The 23847-nt window shown below is 49.6% G+C and overlaps 1 protein-coding gene and 1 long non-coding RNA gene across 5 annotated transcripts in view; one reads left to right on the top strand and one right to left on the bottom strand.

Moving 5' to 3' along the window:
• The first annotated feature begins 8354 nt into the window (after positions 1–8354).
• LOC148108118 (uncharacterized) lies at positions 8355–11033 on the top strand. The gene is made up of 2 exons (XR_015721035.1): positions 8355–9188; positions 9713–11033. It is a non-coding gene; the product is annotated as an uncharacterized LOC148108118 (long non-coding RNA).
• An 8616-nt stretch (positions 11034–19649) lies between these two features.
• LOC123786223 (focal adhesion kinase 1-like) overlaps positions 19650–23847 on the bottom strand; it is a 99279-nt gene continuing 95081 nt past the window's right edge. The window contains exons 7-9 of one of the 4 annotated variants that reach the window (XR_015721037.1): positions 23548–23784; positions 20976–21138; positions 19650–19754 (exon numbers count right to left, since the gene is read on the bottom strand). The gene's annotated coding sequence lies outside the window, so the exon portion shown is untranslated. Of the gene's footprint in view, positions 19755–20075; positions 20338–20975; positions 21139–23547; positions 23785–23847 lie in introns of those variants that run through there. The other 3 variants (XR_015721038.1, XR_015721036.1, XR_015721039.1) reach the window with 3 other exon arrangements.

The following is a 23847-nucleotide window of genomic DNA, read 5'->3' as shown; positions in this document are numbered from 1 at the left end:
AGAGGATGGCATGTAAGGACGAGTAGTTCCTCAGGGTTTGACAGGCCTGGGGAGGGAAGAGAATGGGATGTCACTTGGGGAGCCGGCACCTTATTGGCTCTCAAGCTTCAGTCCCCCTCAGGGGAAAGTGCTCCTGCTGGAGGAAGCCGCTGTCCAGGGACCTGCCGAAGGGCACACGTGAGGCCCAGAGGAGGAGGAAGATTTTACCTCACTCCAAGGAAGGAGCTAGGCAGAAACGGAGCATCCCAGCATGGGGCCATGCAAGGCAAGGTCAGCATGCCCCTGGACGGAAGAGCCTAGGGACTGCACAGTCCCTAGGGCAAAGACCAGGGCCTTCCACCCTGACACCTGATCAAGGGAAGAGCAGTGCCCGAGACTCAGGAGAGCACCTCGGCTGGGCTTCCCGTTGCATACCTTGGCCACCTTGATCCAGTGCTCCACCACCATGGCCCTGTCCCGGGCTGTCATGCTCGGGTTGCCAAGGCAGGTGGTGATGACACACTTGGCCACACCATTGAACTGGGCGACAGTGGCCCGGACTGTGGGTGCCAGGTGCTCATTGCCAGGCTTGTTGCGCTTGGACCAGACGGAGCCCAGGCACTGATGGGGCAGCAGCTTCTTGAACAGCTCCTAGAGAACAGGCGGACCTTGGTTCACCCAGCCATTTCCCATGCAAGACTCATGTCCTACGTAGGGGTCACAGGTCAGAGCTGGACCTCAGGGAGCTGAGAATCTGGCCTGAGACTGGTTCGAGACTGTGGATTTCATTCCATTGTTTTTCCCTGAGGGAACCCAGTACACAATGACCCAGGAGCAAACAGAGCAAGGGAAGGAAGGAGGGCATTGGCACCCTGATCATGCTCAGGAACTCCCAGCTCCAGGTGGCACTGCAAGGTGGTCCAACCCAAGGGGGCTTCTTCCCCTCCCCTCCAACTGGTCATCCCCCTGGTCCTTCCCCCCTTTCAGATGCACATTCTCACACGGGAGCTGCAACCACACGTTTTTCCGTCTGCCCTGTCCTCATGGACACATCAGATGCCTAATCAATGCTGAGGGTACTCATCCTCCAAGTCACATGAGTGGGTGACCCATGGACTTGACTGAACACAGGGAGCTGCCCTCCTCCACCCACGGGACCAGGGCCTGCCCATTGGTCTCTCCATTCTGGCTCATTTCTTCTCCCTAGTACCTCCGTATCAGTGCTTATCAGGGTCTCTCGCTACAGTCCGCAGCTGGACAGTGAAAGCTTGGGGCTAAGCGCCTTGATGGGTTGACAGGGTTGGGAAGTGGTGGAGCTGAGATTTGGTCCCAGACCATAGGAGTCCACATCAGGGAAAGGCAGGTGTGGGGCAGGTGAGAGCAGAAGGAAGGCGTGCCCCTGGCCCACCCTGAGAGCCCAGCTGCTCACCGCATCCATATACGTGAGCTGCTCTGCCACCAGCCTGGGAGGGAAGTCCAGGAGGTCGGGCTTCTCCTCACCCAGCTGGTTCTTTGGGGTGACCCAGCGGTGGCAGGAAGCCTCTGGGGCCGCGGTGGGCTCCGTGGCTGTTGCTTGAGTGAAACTTTCCAGCAAAAAGGGTGGTCCAGCTGACTGCTGCTCAGCACCCGGCACACATGCAGAAGATGGGAGCACGGGTTGCAGTTCTGGAACAGCTGACAGAGGGGAGGCTGGCTCTGACACCGCAGGTGACAGTTGACACAGAGCCGGGGTCGCCTCTAGCTCTATAGGAGGCCCTGTTCCTGGCTCTGCCGCTGGAAGGAGCCCTGGAGCTGGCACTGGGGCAGGAGACAGAGAAAGGTTCATCCACATCACTGACTTTCCGGATGCCTTTGCAAAACCAGGACAGACCCCATGGCCTTGAAAGGAATACCCAGCCCATGAACCACATCCCAGTTAGCCTTCCCAGCTTGCCATCCCCCTTACCCTCCACCTCTGCCTCAGTGAGCGCCAGAAGTTCCCGCTGCATCAGGAGAAGGGGGACATGGTTTGTCAGGTCCCAGGCATGCCACTTCAGAACCATGGCCCCATGCACATAGGCCACCTTGATCTCGACACGGTCACGGCCCAGGGACTGATAGATAGCCTGCAAATTCTGGTCAGGCCAGGTACCCAAGAAGGGAGACAGGGTGCTGGGGAGAGTCATATGTGGAGCAGAGTCAGAGGCCTGGCCTTGCATTGCACATGCTACTCCCACAGCACCGTTCTTTCTGTATGGGTCCCAGAGGATGGCCCCAGCCCCCTTCCAACCCCTCTCTAGCTGCCCTCGTAGTGGGAGGCCTGGTCCTCCAGAAAACCTGAATGAGTCTGGTTTTTCCACTTCTCCTCTCCTCTACCTGGCCATGGGCCTGGTCTACTCTATCCTCCATGCACACCAGTATCAAGGCTCAGGTTGGAGGCAGATTTGTGAGTGGTCGGCTCAGCACACCCTCGGTTCTTGGCCCCTGTTGGGGTGGTCAGCGGGGAGGGGCAGGCAGAGCAAGTTGGGACCGTCAAAGGGATGGGTGTTTCAGGCACCCACTGAGCCCAGACTGTGCTCTGCCGCCCAGAGGGCCCGGGACCCCGTCCACAGCCTTCTTTGACTCATTTGCTTCTTCACATGAAGCCCCCCAGATGAAGCCCACCCACTGGAAATCAAGAGATCGGTGAGATCCCTGGTTTGGCAAATCCCTCCCCAGCCACCACCCCTGTAGTCCCCCACCCTGCTCTGTGGAGGCAGCCAGCCCTGCTTCTGGACCCAAACCCCTGTCCCAGTTTTACTTGATCATTTCATCTGTCCTATGATCCAGCTCTCGGTGGATCCTTTCAAAGCTAGAGGAGGCTACGAAGATGTCACATCTAACAACCATTGGAGATGCGTGCTTAGGGTGTGCAGAGTGCCTATCTGACCCTCTGACTAGAACTGAGACCCAGACACTGTATCTCCTCTCTCCATTCACATTCCTAGGTGCTTAATATACATTCTTGAACGACTACTTCCCAGCCCGCACTTTCCAAATCCTGAGTGGCCCGTGGGCTGGTCTGCCTGCTCCCAGTGTGCCCCTGAGCTGCTCACACAAAGGACAACTACCAGAACCATCTAGATGGAATCTCAGAAGTCCTTTGCACATAGAGAAACTGCCTGCTTTGCATTTCCTTTCGTCAACCCAGAAGGGCCACCGGCCTGTGAGGGTTGCACTTGAGAGCTTCTTGACCGGAGAGAGAGAACTATTAAGCAAGAAGATGCCCAGCACGTCCAGGAGCCCTTTCTACAGAGCCAAGCACCAGAGTAGCCCGTGCCATGTTTCCTCCCATGATTTCCTACAGTACCTGTATGAGGTTCATCCTCTTAACCACCCCACTTTTCAGAAGAGGAAAGGGAAGGTCAGAGAGGGGTAGGGCCATTCCCGAGATGTACACCCAGTAGATGGGAGGCTCACCCTGTGCTGTGCATGGGGTGGGCACTCACCGATTGAACTGCTGGCCCAGGACCTGTGTGGCTGAAGTGAACATCTCGTACATGCAGAAGATCGTTGAGGTGGTTGAGATGCTCCCACCTGGGAAGGATGGCACCAGGGACTGTACGAAATGCTCCATTGTGCCTTCTCGGAGCCTCAGCATCGTCTGGGCCTCATCCAGGGACAGGGATGATTCCTTTTCCCACCAGGTAGAGAAGGGGGGTGTGGGGGGCAATGGAGTCAGCTTCAACACCACGAACCACAGGATGATCAGGGTCTGGGGCTCAGACCAGAGAGTCCCATCCCTTCGGGAACTTGTGCAAGAAAAGGGACTTGAGGGCCCACCTAGAAAAGGCTCTAGGCTTGAAAGTACAATTGCCTTTAGGGGTGAAATGAGAAAGCATTGGTCACTTCAACACATCTTGTTAGCTGAGCCACCACAGCCTTTCTCTCTCTGAATAGGCTTTATTAAGAACTGTATGCCTTTGAGTCATCAGTCAACATCCCTACTGCAGACAGGAGAAAGCAGAGGCTTAGCATCTCCAACGCTGCTCAAGATCATAGACGTTGGGCCTGAGAACTGTCCAGAGCATGGAATGCATGGCATTTCCCTATGCTGCTGCGGCCTGGTCTGTTCCTAAGGTGGGGAGAAAGGTTCAGGGGAAATCCACCTTCCTCGGCAGGCCCCAGGGGAGCTGGTTGTTTCTAGTGTGGGTTCTGGCCTTGCCGTGATCATCTGTGGGTCCTGAGATTGGACATCAATCTGGACCTGTTCTCACCCCAGACCAGCATTGGATGTTGTTGTGGGCTGAGGCACCTGCTGCTTGTCAAGGGAGATGGAGTAGCTGAGCCTTTGGAGCAAGCAGCTCCTCAAAGATGGCCTGGATTGAACTCTGAAAAGACAGAGTCCACTACCTGGGCCAGGAGGCATCAGAGGCCTTGCACCCAATCCGTGCTTGAAAGGCTGATTCACGGTGGCAGACAACCTCCCATATGGAGGTCCAAAAAGACATATGAGGACACAGCTTGTGACCCGGGGGACATACAATGAGTCGATGTGCTCTGAGAGGTGATACGTTACAGAGGAACATATAGAATGGCTTCTTCCCACCGTTCCTTTTATGTTCAATCACCCTGTGTGGGGTGAGGATTCATAAGGCCTTGGACACGTTCTCCAAGGACAGTGGAGGTGGGTTCTACACAGGATGGCTGGGGTGAGTCAAGAAAATACTCAAAACAGTAGCAAAATGCAAAGACACTCATGGCTGCGGGAAAAGTCACACAAAACAGAATGAAACAGAATAACCCACGCCCCAAACTGCAAAAAACACGAACACTATTCTCTACCATTCCCACCTATGGGAAGAGTGTCTTCCTACTTTCTCCCACAGCTGGTGGTGGAGGTGTGGATACTGGGATGACTTTGTGGTTGGGCCTGTGGGGCACTCATGTGGAAACACCATGGGAGGGCCCCAGGTTTGTCCCCATATTTGTGTGGGGGCCCTGGGTGTGTGGAACCCTCTTCCCATTCTCACCTCAGAGCGGCACTGATCCTGGGTGGCCTGGTGCACCTGCCACTTGTCTAGGGCGTTGTAGTTGAAGTCCCAGACCAGCTCTTCGATGACCTCCTGGGTGCAGCTCTGAAAATGCAGTGCCCCATAGACATGGGGTCAAGAGACATTAGTGTCCTCCCAGGACATTGCCACAAGGGGCCACCCGCATTAGAAATCCTGTTCTCCAGTTGAGGCAAAGAGGGGCAGCTGAAAAGACATCGAGCAAGGAGGTAGCCGGATGAAACTCTAGAGCTCATGATTAACATCGAGGTAGTTGAGCTTGGTCCCCAGTGCTCAGCGTCTCATCCTGCCTGCTATGACCTGGGGTGTGAACATGAAAGATGGGCCAGGCTTCCAACACCTGGCTGCTTCCTTCTGCCCAGGAAGGGTGTGTCCCACATCCTCTGTCCCCTTCTCTACACATAGACAACCAGCCCCCCACCCCAACACACACACAGGGACACACATAATGAGGGGCAAGAGGTGTGGGCCTGCTGAGGTGGCATCACAGTTGTTGCCTGCTCTCCAGTGGGCTGCCCTGAGCTGCCTCGTGTTACCTGTTGGTGTCTCCTGCCACATGTCCAGAGGGCTCGGAAAAGCGGGCTGAGCCGACGTCTACAATTATTTGCAAGTCTCTCTCTCTGGGCTTGCCTGGGCCCAGAGACCCTGAAGGGAGGAAGGCAGCAAGAGAACATCCTGTTCTCTCGAACGTCTCCACCAAAGTGAGCTGGAGAGCAGGTTGTCTTTTGAATCTGGGTGCCCGGTTACCAGAGTTCTAAGTTCAGTTGGGGCCTATCACAGAGGAAGTGAGGTCACTCTTTCAAGATTCTAATCCCTGGGACCATGTGTTCAGTCAGACCTATCCAGAGCCCCTTCTTGGCAGTTGACTCCTTAGCTTTCTCCCCCATGTCATCTCCTTAACTGGACACAATGAGCCAAAAAGGCCATAGCCACCACTCTCTGGAAATGGAACTAGGGTCTGAAGCTTCAGGAGGCAGAGCTGAATTCAGACCTTACGTTCTGTGTTTCTTTGCGCACTTGTGTGTCCTATGTCATTGTGTCTCTCACGTAGTCCCCACTTTCCCAGCCTGCAGTGTGGGGATCAGGCTAGAATCTACTTCCTTGGCACATCCTCTGGTGTCTGTGGATAAGAGTATTTATTACATGTGTGGGGTGGTCCCCTGTGTATCTGAGGCACAATTTTCAAGATGGAAGAATTACAAGAAGGGGTGGGACTTGGCATGGAGTGCTGCTCAGAAGAGGCCTGGGTTCCAGCCCTGTAATACTGCAACTGTCACTTTCCCTCTTGGCCTCATTTTAAGGTGGGCACCATGATGGTCTGGAAAAGCAAGAAGATGCAGGCATTGTCATCCTCTGTAGTAAAACCATGCAATTGTTTCCCGTTATATGAAGAACGAGACCCCGTTACCTCGTTTGGGTCTATGAGGGGAGCGGCTTTCACCATGGCTCCCAGGGATCCTGACCTGTGGTATAGGCATCAGACTGTAACCGCTAAGTGGTCAGTGACTGGCTTTTGACCCACAGGACATATTCAACGTGATGAAGTACCATGCCTAGAGCTTGTCTACATGTCATGCAAAGAGTTTCTCACTCCCTAGTTACTTTCCATCATGTTCCACTACTCACTCCTTCCCTTTCCCTTCTTCTTCTCTCTCTGAAGCAGAACCAAGCACCGATGTTTTGAGCTGCCATCTACAGAGGCTCACAGGACAGAGAACGGAGGCAGTGCCAAGGCCAAAAGACACACAGGAACTCAGGTTCTGAGTCCAGATGGCATCCCGAGTCACGTGAGCCAACTTATGACAAAATCCTCTTCCAGTATGGCCCTGGTCACAGCCGCAGCCACTGACACACCTTGAGCCTGGGGAACCATGCTAATTTGGGCCCGCATTCTTCACCCACAAATACTGTTAGAAATTAAAGCGATGCACCTGCACATGCAGGGTATCAGGGCAATGCAGTCCCGGGGCAACTCTAGATAAGTAACAGTCTCCCAGGCCTCAGCATCTGTCCCTGCCTTCCTCCCTCCCCTCTGCTCTCCTCCTAGTGTCCCTGCAGCCACCCTGGCTGCCTTTTTCACTCCTCTGGCCAAACTGGCTTCTGTTATTGAGTGTCTGCAGCACAAGTCACTTCTTCCTGAAACGCTGCTCCCTGACGTGTGCAGGCCTAGCTCCCTTTGGTCAATCTGTTCTCAGCAACCTCAGCCTCAGTGAGGCCTTTCATATCTTTCCATGCAGTGACTCCCCAGCCTTCCTCCGTAGCACACTTCATTCCTAGTACAGAGCGCTTGCTCTTTTCTTTTACGTGCGTTCACTTTGGAGCTTTGGTCCATGTGTAGACTGGGAGCTCCTAAAGCAAAGGAGCCCTAGGTAATTTCAGCTCCGCGCACGGGCCCAGCAAGATACCTGGCATAGGGCAGTGCTCAGTGTGTAGTTACTCAATGAATAATTGAGAAGATCTTGGAGCCCACCTCCCCTCTTAAGCACCTAGACTGCAGAATGCTACTAAAACTTTCAAGCTGTTTCTGGGCAGGGGCGACAACCACAATGGCCTCTGCCTGACTCTTCCTGCTCCAGTTCCTCCAGCAGAACTCACCAGGTACCATGGACAAGGAAGCGCCCTGCACCCAGTTCTCCAGCTCTGGTGGCACAGCTCCACGCAGGCACACCAGCAAAAAAAGCCATGCCTTTTCTCGGGGGTCCTCAACGCAGTGCCTTTGCAGAGTCACAGAGCAAAGGAGCAGGATCTCTATTTTTCCCTTCTCTGTGGAATCTGAGACAAAGAAGAGAAAAGGAGGAAGACTAACTCAGAACAAGAAATCAGATAGAAGTAACCAGAAGCAGAGGGCGGAGGGGGTGCGGGAACTGAGTGAATGGTGAAAAGGTACAAATTCCAGTTTCAGATCAATAAGGAATAGGGATTTACAGTACACCCCAGGACTACAGTTCATTACTGCTCTATGGTGTATTTGAGAGGTGTGAAAAGAGCAAGTTCTGAGAGTTCTCATCACAAAGAAAAACCTCTCTTTCTTTTCTTTTTACTTCATTTTTGTATCTCTAGAGATGATGATGGCGGCGGACTAAATTTATTCTGGCGATCGTTTCACAGTATACGAAAGGAACATCATTACGCCAGGTATCTTAAACATACACAGTTCTGTATGTCAAATGTATCAAAACAACTGGAGCAAAAAAATATTTTAATATTCATAGAGAGCATCAGGAAATTGGACATGGTAAAAAGAACGTCACGTAAACAAAACTGAAAACAGCAGAACCGAAAGCCAGTAGGTTATCCTAGGGGTTAAAAACTTCAAGCCATTGGCATAGAAAGTTGATTCTGAAATTAAAAATCAGTGAATTAAAATTAAAGCAGATGAAATAGAATTTTAAAATTTTGTTCCATTTAACAATTTGTCAAAGAATAGAAAGTCTTAATAAGTGACGTCAGATAGTAACTTTTGAAAAAACTGTTCATGTTTTGGAAAATTCTGATTGTAAGCTTCCAAGTGGGCACAGAATGAGAACATTTTGTTTGATCAAAGTCGCCTCATGGAAAATGGCTGAAGCAAAATGTCTGAGATGGGACCTAAACAAAAGGATATAAATGGCTAGACGAAATTGTCCTGAGTTCGTTTCTCCGTATTTGCAGTTTACATTTATTTTCATGTCGTTAAGTCCATTAAGTTCATGGAGTACATTCTAAGTGTATTCCATGCATTAATATGTTTGAACAACCTCCCTGTAACCCAGCTTCACATCTCATTGTATCTTGTAAAACTCAAACTCTATACCATGAATCAGAAACTTCCGATGACCGCCTACTTCCAGCCCTTGGCAACACCATTCTACTGTCTTTGGCAATTTACTCTAGGTAGGTCCTAAGAGTGAAGTCAAAGTGTGTATTTTCATGAATACTCATCTACTTAGCATAATATCCTCAAGGTTCACCCATGTTGTGGCATATGTCAATGTCTTCTTCCACTTTGAAGAATCAATGCTATTCCAATATGTGTACATACAACATCTGTTCCTCCCTCGACAGATACTTGGATTGCTTTCATGGTTAAGCTATTATGAATAATGATGCCATGAAAATGTGTGTTCAGATATGTCTTCAAGACCATGCTGTCAATTAATTTGGGTATACACCCCAGAAGTGGAGTTACTGGAACACATAGTAAGTCTAATTTTAATTTTTTTTGAAACTACCATACTGATTTCACAACTATGCTGTTAAACATCCCTACCACACACATTGAATAAGGCTTCCATCTTCTCCACATCTTGGCCAACACTTGCTCTTCTTTTCCCTTCTGATTGCTTTTTTTTTTTTTTTTTGGAAGAGTCATCTTAAAGGATGTAAAATGGTATCTCATTGCTTTTTATAATTTGCATTTCCCTTAACATTAGTGATGTATCTTTTCAAATTTCTTTTCACGTGCACATCTTTGAGGATATGCCTATTCCCAATTTGCACATTCACGCATTGCATTCATTTTGTTGTCTGTTGTTGAGTTCATGTGATCTCTATTCATTCTGGATATTGAGCCCCTGCCAGATAGACAGTTTGCAAATATGGTCTCCCATCTTGTGGATTGTGTTTTTACTTCATTGCTAATGTCTTTAACGTCACAAAGATTGTAAGTATTCTGAATGTCCTGTACGTGAATTTATTTTTCTTTTCTATCCTGTGCCTTGCAGGTCATATCCATTAAAGCATGGCCAAATCCTATTTTGTGAAGCTATGAAAATGAATATTATTGGGCTGCACTTCCGAGATGAAAAAGGTTCATTAGTGGAGTAAGAGAGCAGCATGAACTGGAGAAGCACTGGCATGATGATGGGGTCATGACGCTATGTGATCGCAAGAGGATAGGAATATGTATGATGGGCCAGCATGAGCTGTGTACTGGAAATGGGACCTTGTCCATTTTGTGCAGCACCTACGTGGATGATGGGAGCAGTGAGACATATGACTGGACGGATCCCCGAGCTCAGCCCTTCTTCCAAGTTAGACTTTCATTGCACTCTGATCCATTAACGTTTGAAGAGTTTCTTAATCAGATGAGGGACATAGTCTTACATGCTAGACGGTGATGAACATGGTGTGTGGGCGTGTCTGCAAGGAACTCCGTATCCCTCCCGTCTTGGTGAGCCACTGTCTGGAGTCAATGGCAAAGAAGGTTAGAGTACTAAATTACACTGGGGTCAAACCAAAGGGGAACAGTATGTCCCTCCTATGCTGAGCTGAAGTCAGGCAAGACCTTTATATGTTTGCTCTGTGTTCCCAGTTCATGGTCCCTAAGTTTTTTTTTTTTTTTAAGATTTTTATTTATTTATTTATTTGACAGAGACAGCCAGTGAGAGAGGGAACACAAGCAGGGGGAGTGGGAGAGGAAGAAGCAGGCTCCCAGCAGAGAAGCCTGATGTGGGGCTCGATCCCAGAACGCTGGGATCACGCCCTGAGCTGAAGGCAGACGTTTAACGACTGCGCCACCCAGGCGCCCCATGGTCCCTAAGTTCTGCATGTTCCTCTCTGGGAGAGAGGAGATGGACATGTTTGAGGGGGAGCTGGAGAGCTGTATCACCACCAGGAATGAGACCGAGAGCCGACTCCCAGTCATCGTGCAAGTGAAAAAATGGGATCAATGTCATCAAAGAGAAAACCATCAGCCAGCAGTATTCATGCCGCCTGTGAGGAAATCTTGTCGAGAGGCACTTGTAAGTGATGGAGGGTGCACACCTGTAGTAACTCTGTGGCAAGTACAGATGTTACCTGCTTGAGGTGACCCACCTTGAAGAAACAAAGTTTTTGCCACCCTGTCAAGGGTGCTCAGAATGGACTCGAAGGGCAAGAGGCCTGGAACTGAAAGCATGTTTGAAAGTCTCTTTAGGGCTGAAATGAAAAAGGCAGCATGCCCTGAAAACTGCCTCACCTTGAATAGGCTAGCTCCCTTCATTGCTTGTGGGAAGAAAAGAAATCATCCGGTATTTTTCGTATTGAAAACAAGAAAACACAGAACCTTGGATTTCCGTTATTTTTTTATTGAAATTCGATTAGCCGACATACAGTCCATCCTTATTTCAGATGTAGTGTTGAATAACTCATCAGTTGCATATACCACTCAGTGCTCATCACATCACGTGCCCTCCTTTATGCTCCTCACCCAGTTGCCCCATCCCCCCACCCAACTCCCCTCCAGCCACCCTCAGTTGTTCTCTGTGCTTAAGAGCCCCTCATGGTTTTGCTCCGTCTCTGATGGCTTCCCGGTCAGTTTTCCCTCCTTTCCCCTATGATTATCATCAGTTTTCACTCATATGTGGAACGTAAGAAACAGTGTAGAGGATCATAGTGGATTTTCTTTAAAAGGATGTTATTTTCTGTCTTTCCATGTTTGACCGCATTTCACTTTTCTTTAAAAATGACACGTTCAAATGATATGTCCATTGACCCTGGAGGGTTGGGCGTTCTTCACACTTCCTCAATGAGTTAGGACCCTGAACCAGGTGTCAGGAGAACCTCCTCTGTGTTATTGTTCCCCGGGTGCCCTTGTTGGGCTTCAGCTTCCTTATCTGTAACACGATGAGAGATACGAATGCTAAATATTTTCCGAAAGTTGTTCCCGCTCCAAACTTTCGATGGCTACCAAGAGTCGAATATTGCTTCATCCACGAGACAAAGGTTAGGAATCGTTATTTCAATTACTTCGTAAAGACACACAACCAAGTAGAATGAGAACACCAGAGGAGCATCGCTCCAATAGGACTCGAGTGAAACTCTGCTCCAACTGCCAGTAGCATAGGACGTTACCTTTTATGTGAACACAGAGGTGGGCCCTGGCCTTTCCATATAAACAGACTGTACTTTTGTCTTTGGACATTTTCATTTACCTTTCGTGTGGATTGACGTTCAGCCCGATGAGACCTCATGAGGAAACTCTGCGTATTCTAAGCTTAGATCTCATAGGACCGATTTTTCTTAAGTTTTGAAACTACACTATAATTGACAGACAGTGTTATATTCCTTTCAGGTGAACAGCAGGGACTCAATAGTTCTGTACATTACACAGTGCTCAGCACCATAAGTGTACTCTTAATCCCCATGATCTATTTCACCCATCCCCCCACCTGGCCATCCCCAGTCTGTGCTCTACATTTGAGACTGGTTTTTTGTTTGTTTTCTCTTTGTTCTTTCTTTTTGTCTCTTAAGTGCCACACAGGAGTCAAACCCATGTTAACATAACACACATCGACTTTAAAGCTTACCTCTATTTCATGGTCTGGATGAAATGTGCTGACTATACCACCACGTTGACTCCACAGTGGCTCCCAGGGATCCCCACCCGTGCTATATACCTCCCTGTCTATCCACTGCCTGGTTGCTAATAGGTTTCTGACCAAGAGAATATGACAAAACATTGTCACTTTCCTGTTACTCTCTTCTGTTCCCTTCCTTTCTTTCCTGTATCCCTGCACTGGGGAAGCAAGCACTGGTGTTTAGAACTGCCCTACATAGAGGCCCACAGAGGAAGGAACCTAGGGAGTGCCCAGGCTAATAGGCAGAAAAGAACTCAAATTCAGGATTTTGCTTAAACCCACTTTGTTGAGTCTGAGCTAAATCCTGACATTAGTCACATCAGTGACTTGGGAGCAAATCTTACCACAGTTGGGCCTCGGGTGAGGCGCAGACTGCATCACACAGAGACCTGGGGGCAGAAACACCCAGTCTCAACTGTGTGGAGATTCCAGGCCCCCCCGAATTGGGAGCTAGGAAATATCACGCTTCAGAAGTGCTAAGCTTTCTAGTAGTGTTCTCAGAGACAAACAGATAGCTAACTCAGGTAACCTGGCCCTCCCATCCACTGCCATCTCTTGTTCTCACCTCCCAGCCTCCACCAGCCACTCTGGCCACTTTCCGAATCTTCTCTGGTCAAACTAGTTTCTGTCTGAGAGATTTGGCCCCAGTGGTGCCCTCTCCCTGACACACTGTTCCCAGAGGTGTGCAGCTCTTGCTCCCTCTTGTCAATCTGCTACCAGCAGATGTCACCATGTGGAGGCCTTCCAGACCCTCCTCTCCTGTGACTCCCTAGCCCTCCCTACTACACTGTGCTGGTAACGAGTATAATATCTGCTCTGTTCTTTCACACATCTTGCTTTCAAGGTGTTCTCCATCAGAACAGCAGAAACAACTTGGCCATTTGCAGACTGCACTGGGGCGCACCAACTCACCTGGCACAGGCTGAGTGCTCAGAGCATAGTTGCTGAAAGAAGAAATGGGAAGGTCTTGGGGCCCTGCCTTCCATCCTTGTCACCATGTCCATTCCTGAGCCCGTTATGCTAGCACTGGGATGGGCAATGTGAGAGGCTAGAATGGATATCAAGTGGCCAGGATGTACTCGGCTGCTTAGTGCCTTTTCCAGGTTGAATGCACTTGGGTGGATGTCAATGTGTGATGCAAAGATCATCATACCTGGTGCCCACTCCCATGGGTCCACCTACATGTCTGTTCCCCACGACTAATTGTCATAAATCTTCTTCCTCCCAGTCCCTGACCAACGAGCCAAATCATCTACCACTGCCACGAGCCAATGTATATTCTTTCCTCAGGCTGCTTTTCTTTCCATACCACCTGAAAGAATTGAAAGAATTTTGAAATGCTCGAAAGAATTTCCCGTCGCTGCATTCTATCAAGACTACCCTGAACGGGGCTGTAGTATATCTGCAGCCACTTTCCATCCTGCAGCCACATCCAAGCCCATTCAGCCATGAACCAACCTCAGTCTTTTCCCTCCTCTGTCGCCTGGAGCAATATTGGGTCTTCTGCCCGTCCTCTCTGAAGCTCCTCTGGCCCGTTCATGGGGACTTGCGAGGGAGCCCGTGCACCACACACAGAGTGGCCCCTAGCACCTGCCTCTGCCCACGTGCCAGGGCTGACTCAGGAGCTCAGGCTCCCACCTTACCCCCTTTCAGCCTCGGCCATCCCTCTTGGAAGGACTTTGTGCTCTGCACACATCACAGAGATACAGGAGGGCACAGGAAAGAAAACCCACTGACCTAAAGAAGCTCCTAAACTATTGACCTCCTTCCATCCTGCCTCCATATGCCCTGGAAGAGAAGAAGAGGAGAGGCCTGCAGGTGTGGACAAAGCCCTGCCCTGGCTGTTTATCTTCCCGGCAATAAAAAGACCTCCTCGTTGCGGCCAAACTGTTGCTGAAAATTCTGTTTTCAGTGGTGAAACAGATAATTTTGGTCAAATGGCCTGCTGGCGCTGTTTGTCAGGGTGGTCCGTGGACAAGTGGCCTCAGCATCCGCAGAGGGCGTGTTGGAAATGCAGAGTCTCAGGTCGCTCCCAGTGTTACTGAATCAGAATCTGTATTTTCACGAGATCCCCAGGGGATCCGGGCCTAAGACGATGTCTCAAAAAACCACTGTTGAATGTTCCCCAAAGAGAAAGCTAATCAGCACCTTGATATACCAAATGGGGAAGGCATGGTTGTTTCCTGGGCCTTTTTGGCAGTTTCTAGCATTCTAGAATTCCATAAAGGGTTGATTCCCCGGTGGACATGGTGGGAGTTGTTGTGCAGGAAAGGAAAGAACACCATACCTGCTGGGAAATTGAGCAAGGACGGAAGCTATGCATGGGCCCAACAGCAAGAGCTCCAACGCGCCAAGGCTGATCCCCTGCTCTAGAGCTCTCTGCTGTTCTTATGCTAGATCCCTTTGTGTCAGGTGATGGGATGGGAGATTGTTCTTGCTTTTGGAGCTGGCCTGTATTGCTGTAACTGGTCCTCTAAGATTCACTTTTGTTGTATCCCAAAGTTTTGGGACGCTTGTCTTGTCATTGTTCTTGGATTCCATGTAATTTTTTTTCCTATTTTGAATTCCTGGTTGACCCACTCATTTCTCGGGAGCGTGTTCTTTCACCTCCTTGTGTTCATGGTCTTTCCAGGTTTTTCTCTTGTGGTTGATTTCTAGTCCATACCATTGTGGTCAGAAAAGATGTATGCCATGACTTCCATCTTTTTGAATTAGTAGAGACTTGTTCGGTAGCCTAATATGTGATCTGCTCTGGAGGACGTTCCATGTGCAATCGAAAGGAATGAGTATGTGCTGTTGGAGGATGGAATGTTCTGCATGCGTCTGTTAAAACCAGTGCATCACCCAAAGCCACTGTTTCCTTGTTGAATTTCAGTTTGGATCATGTGTCCATTAATAGAAGGGGGGTGTTAGATCCCCTACTGTATTGTATTACAGTCAATTAGTTGCCTGCTTTTTGTTATTAACTGTTTTATGTATTTGGGTCCTCCTATGCTGGGTGTCTAAAAATTTAAAATTGTTCTATCTTCTTGTTGCATTGTCTCCATGATTGGGACACAGTGTCCTTCTTTGTGACCCACTACTCTTTTATTTTTTATATTCTGTTTTGTCTGATAGAAGTATTCGTACCCCTGCTTTGTTTTGGCAACCAGTTGCATGCGAGATGCTTCTCATCTGCTCACTTTCAATGTGCAGGGGACCCAGTAGGTCTGGGGGCTCAGGCTGAGTACCTAATTTCGGACAAGTCAGTGTAAGTGTGCAAACTGAGACTGAGTGTGTAAACTGTTGAATATTAGTGACAATGGAATATTACTCAGCCATCAAAAAGAACGATTTCTCAACTTTTGCTGCAACATAGACGGGACTGGAGGAGATAATGCTAAGTCAAGTCAAACAGAGAAGGAAAATTATCATATGGTTTCACTCATTTATGGAACATACGAAGTAGGAAGATCAGTAGGAGAAGAAAGGGAAGAAGAAAGGGGGAGGTAAACAGAAGGGGGAATGAACCACAAGAGACTATGGACACTGGGAAACAAACTGAGGGCTTCAGAGAGGAGGGGAGTGGGGGATTGGGATAGGCTGGTGTTGGGTATTAAGGAGGGCACCTATTGCATGGTGCACTGGGTGTTAGACGCAAGTAATGAGTCATGGAACTTTACATCAAAAACTAGGGAAGTACTGTATGCTGACTAACATAATAAAAAAAAATTATTATAAAAGAAATAGAGATGATGGACTTCAGAAAACATGGACCTAAAAGTCATGACGGACAGCAAGGAGAGTGTGGGGTTTCTCTGGTCAAGGATATGGCCCCTTATCCTGGCAAGAAAGAGCCCGTCCCTGATCCATCAGATGCCAGCCAGGGAACAGTAGCTATTGTGCATCTGACCCAGAGCCTGGGGCCTGGAGGGAACTGCTGCTTCAGAAGAACCGCATAAGGAGATGCACGAAGGCTGGAAATCCTGGCTCCTAGGTCAGCATAGATGTTCATGGAACCAGGCTCAGGTGTGCCCTTTAAGGTACCCCTCCCATCTTTTCCCAACACACAAAACAAGCAGGAAAGGGTATCCAGAGATCACTGACAAGAATCCCAGAAAGATTCCAACTTGGTAAACGGCCAACGGGGAGACTGAGGCTGGAAAGCCCTGCCTGCCCTGAGTCCATCTGCAAATTATCTTCCTCTGGCTTTGTCCCCTTCACACGCAGGATTTGATCTCCTTCCGTGTTTTTCCCCACTAGGTGCTGATGCAGTTCCAGAGATTGAACTACAATACAACAAGTTCCAAATACGGGGGCAATACAAAACCAAACACTAAACCAAAAAAGCATCTCAACGGAAGAAGCAGGACACAGTCTTCCTGGCCTTAGAGCGGAGAAAGGCAACCCCAGTCCTGGGGCAGGAAGGAGTTCTGGGGCGTACAAGTCTTAAAGACTCCCACTTTCAGTGGTTGTTGCTATTCCTGGGAAAGTCCCTGCAACCTCTAAATCTCAGGAGTTCTGAGGAGCTGTCTCTGCTGTTTACCCAAATTCACTGACTGAAATGGACGCGTGCTCTGAGTAAGGGGGACTTGGGGGTGCCCTCCAGTGGCTAGGGAGAAAGGCTGGCACTTCTCCTTCCTCCCACATACAGTAGCTGATGACTCTGGGAGATTTCCTAGGTCAGGAACGAATATGAGAGTCTGTGCAAGTTTTCCATTACTGCAGGAAGTAAAAGACCCAAACCACACACCTGTGCTCTAAAACAAAACAAGGGCTTTACTCTAACATGCAAATCTATCACGGGACTGTTTAAAACAACTAAATGGTGCCCCCTACATAAGGAAATAGATGGGGGGAAGGGGTGTGGAGAAAATGGGCGCAAGGATGCAGCTGCTGAGGAATCCCTGCAGGGCCACTGGACACTTGCTCAGCCCTGAGGTTGACTGCGGCCAGTTCTTCTCCTTCTTGAGTGCTGCTGACCAGCTAGGACCGGGGCTCCAGCTGGCAGGACAGGGTGTAGCTAAGGACAGAGGGACACCTGTGAGTTGCCCAGGAGCTTCCATTCAAGAGTCCCTGCCAGTGTTTGCCCACAGCTGGAGTCTGGCGCCCCGGCAACAAGGCCTGAGGCTGCCCAGGGAAGGAGGATCCCAGGAGTGGCCAGCAGAAAGAGTCCACCCCGAACCTCACCGACCCAGCTCCTGATGGGCCTCACCTCTCAGCCTCGCTGAGCGGCTCCATAGCCTGGAACCAGGCCCAAAAAGGATCCTCGGGCTCTAGGGTGTAATTCTCGGCAGCCACCTGGAGCAGCATGATGTCCGTCATGACTTGATATTCCTGAGCAGAGAGAGAAGCACAGGATGTATAGGGAGCCTGGGGGGGCAGGGAGCTGCAGGGTCTGGTGAGGGTTGAGCAGCGGGACCGGGGACCCGTCCCCCGTCCTGGCACACATGGCCATCCTCCTCCCTGCAGATTCATCCGGTCTCCACCTGTTCTCAGAGGTGAGTATCAGTAGCCCCTCCTCCGGGAAGTCCTCCTGGATGCCATGCTCTGTCCCCATCTCCTAACGGGATGGGACTTGCACTGCTTTCTTCTCAAGGGATCCCAGGAAATGTGAGGTGGAGGGCATGGAGCCAAGCAATGTTCTTCCCAGGGACATCTCTGAGGCCCACTCCCTACCCTTCCCTGCGGGAAGCGCCACATATGCTCACCTTATTTCTTTTGTGGTGGTTGATCTCATTCCCCTGGAATGCAGACAAAGTCCATCAGAATGAGGCCCCTGGTTCTTAGGAGCACTTGATTCCCATCCCTTCTCATGCTGCACCATGGCCAGGACCCGTGAGGGGCTGTGCATACACAGATAGCGGGCCTGGGATCTAGGCCAGGCTCTGGGGTCCAGAGAAAGGAGGACATGGGGCAGATGGACTGGCTACAGGTCGGGACCCTGCAGCACCACCCTCTCAGAAGACAGTAGGGGAGGCCGAAGCCTCAGGCAGGAAGGGGCTGCTGCGGCTACGGAGGTGCTTGCTGACGTGGAGGGTCCTGACTTCATTCTCCCCCCACGAGCAAACTCACCGGGGGAGGCTGAGGTCCACTCAGACAGACCTCATGCAGCTTTGCCTTCAGGAAGCTCTGCTGCTTCACCAGTCTTCGGCACCGGGAGCCATGTCCTTACTGCAGTCTCGCCTCACTCATTGCTGAGATGGGCAAGAGACCCCGGCCTCACAGGCACAGCTCTGAGGCTGTCATCAGGGTAGGTTTGCCGAGTCCTGAGAGCTCAGGGCTCATTACAGGGGTGCTCTATTCCCAAAGGTCCAGATTCTGGTCCATCCCCCACAATCTTCAGGCTCACCCACCTCCAGATAGACCTCCACTGCGGTATCCAACATCAGCAACTTGGTGAGGAAAGTGCCAAGGAAGGGCACGACACCCTGTGTCCTAAGGGGGAGAGTGGGATGAGTCACTGTTCTCTGTTGCCCACAAGGACCCTCCCCTGAAAAAGCTCCAGCCTCCTGGCCCACCCCAGGTGACCATGTGGAGCAGCTGTCGACACTAAGAGAGACGGTGTCAAGGCTAGGGAGTCTGCTTGGACACCACCTGCTTGCCCCCTCACCGCCAACAGCATCCTCACCTAGGCTGTCACCACATTCATGCCAAAGGCTTCCCCTCCCCAAGGAATGCTTCAGACCATTCCCGACTTCATCCTCGCAGGACCCTGTTCCCTCCCACCCCTCCTCTCTTTCCAGACCTCCACCTTCCAGGCTACCTTGATGAGCAGGTTCCTGCCCTGTGCGGTGTCCTTGCTGCACAGCTTTTGAAAGATCCTCAATGGCTTCCTGAAGAGAGGCAAGGGAGGCAGGATCAATGGACGAATAATGTGGCAGGGTTGAGTGCGAGTGCCTTTTCTTTGAGAACCCCAAAGTGTCAACCTGCCTGGTTGAGGGTTTCTTCTGGGATCCTCTGAGCACTAAGGTCTTTGTAGGACATGGGAGGGAGCTCTCATGTGGCTCGTCCTGGGCCTCCCTTCCCATATTCATTGAGAAACACTGTTTGGGTCAATTTGGGGTTCAAATGGGCAGAGAGCTTAGTGGCTGTCAAGGAAACACGTGAAGAGATTTAATGCAGCTCAGCCCCGTGTGGGACATTTGGCAAAACTGATTTCTAAAGCGGGAGGCATGGTGGCCTCTTCACCAGGAAGGCTGAGAGACGCACCCACCAGCCCAGGTCTTGTGGTCGGGGTTTGCCGCCTCCCAGAAGGTCCAAGCTGCCTGAGGGGGAAGAGGACAAGCCTCTGGGAGCTCCCTCATCCATCCTGGTCCCTCCATGGAGAGAGGCCTACTCACCTGGAAACCTTCCCCCACGTGTTCTCGAGGCGGTGAATGGAGACACTCTGCAGAGCCGAGAGGATGGCATGTAAGGACGAGTAGTTCCTCAGGGCTTGACAGGCCTGGGGAGGGAAGAGAATGGGATGTCACTTGGGGAGCCAGCACCTGATTGGCTCTCAAGCTTCAGTCCCCCTCAGGGGAAGGCGCTCCTGCTGGAGGAAGCCGCTGTCCAGGGACCTGCCGAAGGGCACACGTGAGGCCCAGAGGAGGAGGAGGATTTTACCTCACTCCAAGGAAGGAGCCAGGCAGAAACGGAGCATCCCAGCATAGGGCCACGCAAGGGGAGGTCAGCATGCCCCTGGACCAAAGAGCCTAGGGACTGCACAGTCCTAGGGCAAAGACCAGGGCCTTCCACCCTGAGACCTGATCAAGGGAAGAGCAGTGCCCGAGACTCAGGAGAGCACCTCGGCTGGGCTTCCCATTGCATACCTTGGCCACCTTGATCCAGTGCTCCACCACCATGGCCCTATCCCGGGCTGTCATGCTTGGGTTGCCAAGGCAGGTGGTGATGACATACTTGGCCACACCGTTGAACTGGGCGACAGTGGCCCGGACTGTGGGTGCCAGGTGCTCACTGCCAGGCTTGTTGCGCTTGGACCAGATGGAGCCCAGGCACTAATGGGGCAGCAGCTTCTTGAACAGCTCCTAGAGAACAGGCGGACCTTGGTTCACCCAGCCATTTCCCATGCAAGACTTATGTCCTACGTAGGGGTCACAGGTCAGAGCTGGACCTCAGGGAGCTGAGAATCTGGCCTGAGCCTGGGTGGAGACCGTGGATTTCATTCCATTGTTTTTCACTGAGGGAACAGGGTAGAAGGACAACAGCCCCAGGCATGTAAAGCTCCACTTCCCAACAGAAGCAAGGCACTTCAATATCCCCCTCCAGTCCTGCAAACTATGTGCATTATTCTCTTTTTCTGTGTTGGAACAGCGCCACACTAAGATTCACGCTGCTCAACAACATGATGCAGCTGTGCGATTACTGAGAATCTATTTGTTTTAGGCTTCTAACAAAATATCTATTTTCTCTCTTTTGAACATATATCTCACTCAGTAGTGACAGCTCAAGTTCTTTTTCACAATGAATGATTCAGAAATAAGTATCAAAAACAGATTTGAAGAGAACAGAAGAGACAATTAAAAGATACGGAAACATCCTACTTAATAAAAGGCCATGTATTTATGTTCTGAGTCGAATTTTAAAGCTTTTAAAACATTTTATTCCTATAAATCCATCTTAGATAGCAACTGGACCTCACAGAAGCACTTAAATAAATGTTTACCAGTTGTATCCTGGCGAACAATATTTCTTGCTTTCTCAGCTCCCCGTGCCCCAGATGTGGTGGCGCTCCTCGATAGCACTGGCTCGGCCACATCCGGGTGGCTCCGCCAGCTGAGAGAACAGGATCTCCCCACGGTGGCTCCTTTCGGAGAACAGAACACAGCCTGATAAAGGATAAGAAAAGAAAAATAATCTAAAGGCTGACTTCCTTATCATTCATTGCATAGCCTGTGTTACTCAGCAGATTTCATAAATCCAACTGTATATAATCGGCAGCTTCTCTTGTTGCAAAATTAGGTATCACTTCTCTGCTTTCCTCTCCTAGAGCTCTGGTCAAGTATTTCAAATGAGTGGTCAAGGATCCAAGAGAAATACAGGAGATAAGAGACCAAGACAGAGATTTCTGCACAGGTAATGTGCTGGTGGCTGCCACCTATGGGTGGTTTTCACACCCAGGTTCCTGAGAGTATATTTTGTTTCCACAAATCCAGTGCTTAGAAGGCAAGTATTTTTATAATGAACATTTGAATTTATTTTTATTTTTAATTTAAAAAATTTTTTAAAAAAATATATTATGTTAGTCACCATACAGCACATCCCTGGTGTTTGATGCAAAGTTCGATGATTCATTAGTTGCGCATAACACCCAGTGCACCATGCAATACGTGCCCTCCTTACTACCCATCACCAGCCCATCCCATTCCCCCACTCCCCTCCCCTCTGTAGCCCTCAGTTTGTTTCTCAGAGTCCATAGTCTCTCATGCTTCATTCCCCCTTCTGATCACCCCCCTTTCTTTATCCCTTTCTTCCCCTACTGATCATCCTAGTTCTTATGTTCCATAGATGAGAGAAATCATATGATAATTGTCTTTCTCTGCTTGACTTATTTCACTTAGCATTATCTCCTCATAAGCAAGATGATAGATCAATCAGAAATATTTGCCAAAGGCATTAATTACATAATTGAATTCATTCTGTATCATTCCATAAACTGTTTTTCAGATTGTTTACCTTCCTATAAATAAATACAGCCACTCACAGACTGCAGCGAAGATATTATAAGAATCAGTCCCATTAATGACATGTTTATATGGTTAAGTAATCACCATAATTGGTTCACACCTCCCCACATCCACATCCTCTGTGGGCCTCTCCCACAATGACCCTGGGCTTCATCACATGACTTGCTTTGCTAGCAAAATGAGCAAGCAGAGATTTGAAATGCGTTGGAAAATCTGGGCTTGCCCTGTTGCTGCTCCTGGAAACCTAAAACCTCACCAAAAAAGCCTGAGCTGGCCTGCTGGGCAATAAAAGGTATGTGGCCAAGTCCCCCCATCACTGCCCCAGCTGACAGCTGGCCAACCCTAGAGCTGCCTGGCTGATTATTTGACAGCCTAGCTGACTACAAACACAGAAGGGAATCCAGCAGAACTCCCAACTGTGTCCAACCCAAACTGCCAACTCATAAAATCATGATTTAAACAACTGGCTGTTCCTTTAAGTCACTATGTTTTGGGGTGATCTGTCACACAGGAAAAGCTGATACAGTCTATAATAAGGCTATTGTTGAGGCTATAGTCTACCCAAAGCAAGCAATGTATACTTTATGCATCTTGGGAGAAGAAACTCCTCCCAAGTTTTAGGACCAAGAAAAGCTATGTATCACCTAAGCTGTCGATGTTCCCCATTTGTAATCTGTGATCCTCTGCTGTAACCCTGTGAAGATCAGAGTCACATCTAAGCTTGCTCCCCTTCTCCCTCCCTAGCAAGAATAGGGGGCTCTCTGGCATGCATTCTGGCATCTTAACCACTCCGGCAACTCCGCTCCCTTTAAATTTGCCCCAGTGTCCTTACCCATTTTATCTATTGTATTATAGGTACTTCTATGAACTGCCTCAAAATCTTTACACAATAAATTGGAGTACAAGGGAATTAATCCCAAGACTGTGTCACAGCCTTAAAACAGTAATGAAGACAAATTGTTGTCCCCAGTAGAAACCACCATGGATGTTTTCCACCTTGATCTGATTCGAGGTCTCAAAACAACTTTTATCTAGAAACAAAAAAAGCCAAAATGACTCCCATCTGAAACACTCAGAATTTTTCTACCTTGCCTAAGCAGGCACTGGAATACGTCTTTCTAGTGTGGTGCCCGGAGGTGGACTTTCCCAGCTTCAATTTCTGGCTTTCCCACTTCTCAGCTAGGTACCTTGAGTGAGCCCATCACCACGGACTCTCTGTACTTCAGTTTCTGTCTGTGATACCTGGATAGTAACTCAGAAGTTACCAAGAGGGCGAAGAGAGAGAATACATACAAGCACGAGCCATTATTATTATTCCTGTTGCTACTACTGCTACTCCCCTTCATCTTCTTTCTTCCTCCACAGCCCCTTCATAAATTCATCATCCTTACTACGAGGACAGAGTGCTATGAAACACCATCCGACACCACCATTAAAAAGACACGGCCTGTATGGTTTATTCCAAAATTCCATGCATTAATTGCCTATATGTATAGACACACTCCGCCTCCATCTCAGACATCTGGTATTTCTCTGTAAGAGTAGAAGTACCTTTGTCTCGCTGCTTCTTTTCCTTTTGTTCACTTAGTTTGTCTAGAGGTAGGTTTGTCATCTCAACTCCGTAACAGTTCTCGCCAGCACTGCTGTCTAGGAGTCCATGACGTTGGCCCACTCGTTTATGAGTTCTTCCCATTCCGTGAGGGAGGACAGCACACCAAGGAAGTCATCCCAGAGCTCTCGAGAAATGTACACACACAGGTTTGCTCGGATCCACGCCACCATGAGTGTCTAAAACCAACAAGCCAACAAGAGAACTGAATCACCCTCATTTGGAAGAAGAATGAGTTTTAA

This window comes from Ursus americanus, chromosome 22 (genome assembly GCF_024610735.1).
Source record: "Ursus americanus isolate L20-20 chromosome 22, mUrsAme1.1.p, whole genome shotgun sequence".
NCBI lineage: Eukaryota > Metazoa > Chordata > Mammalia > Carnivora > Ursidae > Ursus > Ursus americanus.
The sequence above is the reverse complement of the archived record's forward strand: the minus strand, read 5'-3'. Positions and strand labels throughout refer to the sequence as shown.